The sequence below is a fragment of the Cebus imitator genome, unplaced genomic scaffold (genome assembly GCF_001604975.1).
Source record: "Cebus imitator isolate Cc_AM_T3 unplaced genomic scaffold, Cebus_imitator-1.0 Scaffold267, whole genome shotgun sequence".
NCBI classification, from domain to species: domain Eukaryota; kingdom Metazoa; phylum Chordata; class Mammalia; order Primates; family Cebidae; genus Cebus; species Cebus imitator.
Window position 1 is genome coordinate 1,220,629 of NW_016107582.1, and position 3,315 is coordinate 1,223,943.

Below are 3,315 nucleotides of genomic sequence, written 5' to 3' on the forward strand. Positions count from 1 at the left end.
TGAGAGTTTTTAACATGAAGGATGTTGAATTTTATCAAAAGCCTTTTCTCCATCTATTGAGATAATCATGTGATTTTTGTCTTTAGTTCTGTTTATGTGATGAATCGCATTTATTGATTTGTGTATGTTGAACCAATCTTGCATCCCAGGGATAAAACTTACTTGATCAGGGTGGATTACTCTTTTTGATGTGTTGCTGAACTCAGTTTGCTAGTATTTTGTTGAAGATTTTTCCATCAATCTTCATTAAGGATATTCGCCTAAAGTTTTGTTTGTTGTGTCTGTGCTAGGTTTTGATGTCAGGATGATGCTGGCCTCATAGAATGACTTGGGGAGGAGTCCTTTCTCCTAAAATTTTTGGAATAGTTTCACTAGAAATGATACCAGCTCTTCTTTGCACATGTGGTAGAATTTGGCTGTAAATCCATGTGGTCCTGGACTTTTTTTAGTTGGAAGGCTATTTATTACTGATTCAATTTCAAAGTTCCATTATTGGTATGTTCAAGGAGTCAATTTCCTCCTGGTTCACTCTTGGGAGGGTGTATGTGTCCAGGAATTTATCAGTCTTTTCAAGGTTTTCTAGATTTTTGGCATAGAAGTATTCATAGTAGTCTCTAGTGGTTGTTTGTATTTCTTTGGGGTCAATAGTAACATCCCTTTGTTATTTATAATTGTGTTTATTTGGATCTTCTCTCTAGTTTCCTTTATTAGTTTAGCTAACAATCTATCTTATTGTTTTAAAAATACAACTTCTGGATTCATTGATCTTTTTAATGGTTTTTGTATCTTTTTTATATATATATTTATTGTATTTTAGGTTCTGGGGTACATGTGCAGATCATGCAGGATTGTTGCATAGGTACATACATGGCAATGTGGTTTGCTGTCTTCATCTCCTCGTCACCTATATCTGGCATTTTTCCCCATGTTATCCCTCCCCAACCTCCCTACCCCCCACATTCCTCCCCTAGTCCCCCCCACTGACCCCAGTGTGTGATGTTCCCCTCCCTGTGTCCATGTGTTCTCATCGTTCAACACCCAACTATGAGTGAGAACATGCGGTGTTTGATTTTCTGTTCTTATGTCAGTTTGCTGAGAGTGGTGGTTTTCAGATTCATCCATGTCCCTACAGAGGACACTAACTCATCATTTTTTATGGCTTCATAGTATTCCATGGTGTATATGTGCCACATTTTCCTTGTTTTACTTTTTTTTTTTTTTCCAGTTTTCTCTAGATATTTAATGCAAGATGCAATGTATCCATACTCCATGAAACATGGTTACCAGTAGGGGAGTTGTAGCCCTACTGAATCAATCAAAGTATTACAATACAGCTGAAAGCTTTATATAGACATATTTCTATTCTTATTCTTACTTGCACTAATGTAGACAGTTTGATAGATAAGCTTGTCTCTTGTGCTTTTTCTACTTTGGGGAGTTACATACTTTAGATAAGACTGAAAGAAACTCTACTGGTTTAAGAGTTCTAAGTTTTACTCTTACTATAGACCTTTTCTCCCCCCCCCCCCAGTTTAGATGGGAAGAGCCAGGCTTTTGTATAAATAACTTACTTCCATGACAATATTTAAAGGGCATCTTTAATGTTCACTGTCAGTTGTGTAGTCTTTTGGTAAGGGGGTGGCTAGAGCTTCTTTACTCTCAGTAAGTGCTCTGGGCTGATGGATAAACACACTAAATTTAACATCCTCATTGTTTGCAGCTCTGACAAAACCACTATTAGCAGTCATTGTGATGGCTTTTAGGGTGTCCCCTGTCCCAAAAAATGTTAATGAGAAGCTATTAATTTTTGAACTGGCAACTAGTCTCAAGGCATGCTCAGAAGGCTGGTCTGGTACTATATTAATTCACTTAATCAACATAGTGGCCCTCTCTCTCTCCCCAGGTCCTCCTAAGTTATCTAAAACAGACTGAAAGTCCTTGACAGCAGATTCACAAGCAAACAACTCCTTGTCCTTCATAAAGGCCTCCAGCTGAGGTAGAACCTACTCTTTCCTCTTTTGTTCTGCTTGTTCTGTGAACACTTTTTCTTTGAAAATAAAGTGGCAGCCTCCATAGCTGAGGGCAGATACATATATGATTAAAGTAGCAATGTCCAGATTTACTCTTTTGCACACATAGACCTTAATGTCTGTTGGAAATGCAACACTTACTAGTATATTTTCTTGGTCTACTCTGGCCACCTGCAAAAGCTCAGGGCCCTCATCATCTGATTCACTCTCACTCGGTTGGAGCTCTTCAGGGTGATCTAACAGAGAGTTGACTGCTACTATGTCTCCTCTCACAGATATGCCCATTTCTTTCAGCTTCTCTGCCATGGAGCTGGAGACACTGTTGTAAAATGCAAAGATGATGTGAGGTTTGCTATATTGCACTGGCTGCTGGTGACTGGCCTGGAGGAAGTCTTCAGCCTGCTCAATGATGCTTTTGTTGCCATATTGGTCCCTTCCCAGCCAGGTGTTATGAAGAGCTTCAGCCTTCCAGCCAATGATTTTCACCGAAGTAGGACCACCATTTGCAACTACATCTACCACAAGGGTCTGCTTTTCTCCCAAGGTATCCATGTAACCAAAGACATGAAGAACACTAACAACTTCTTCCAGGCTTTCGGTTGATTCCACAATGGCTCTCAGGTGTGTTAGGTTAGTGTTCCGTAAATGAGATTCTTTAAGAGCTACTTTTCCAGCTTCTACTTTCCGTAAGAAATGCCTATCATTGATGGGCATTTGGGTTGGTTCCAGGTCTTTGCTATTGTAAACAGTGCTACAATGAACATACGTGTGCATGTGTCTTTATAATAGAATGATTTATAATCCTTTGGATATATACCAAGTCATGGGATTGCTGAGTGAAACGGAATTTCTATTTCTAGGTCCTTAAGGAATCCCCACACTGTCTTCCACAATGGTTGAACTAATTTACACTCCCACTAACTGTGTAAAAGTGTTCCTATTTCTCCACATCCTCTCCAGCATCTGTTGTCTCCGGACTTTTGAATGATCGCCATTCTAATTGGCATGAGATGGTATCTCAATATATTTGATTTGCATTTCTCTAATGACCAGTGATGATGAGCATTTATTCATGTTTGTTGGCCTCATAAATGTCTTTTGAAAAGTGTCTATTCATGTCCTTCGCCCACTGTTGAATGGGTTTGTTTGTTTTTTTCTTGTAAATCTGTTTTAGTTCTTTGTAGATTCTGGATATTAGCCCTTTATCAGATGGGTAGATGGCAAAACTTTTTTCCCATTCTGTTGGTTGCCAGTTCACTCTAATTGTTTCTTTTGCTGTACAGAA

General features: G+C 39.0%; 1 pseudogene; it reads right to left on the reverse strand.

Annotated features, from left to right (window-relative positions):
• Positions 1 to 1,526: 1,526 nt before the first annotated feature.
• LOC108284029 lies at positions 1,527 to 2,744 on the reverse strand (annotated as a pseudogene).
• Between the last annotated feature and the right edge of the window lie 571 nt (positions 2,745 to 3,315).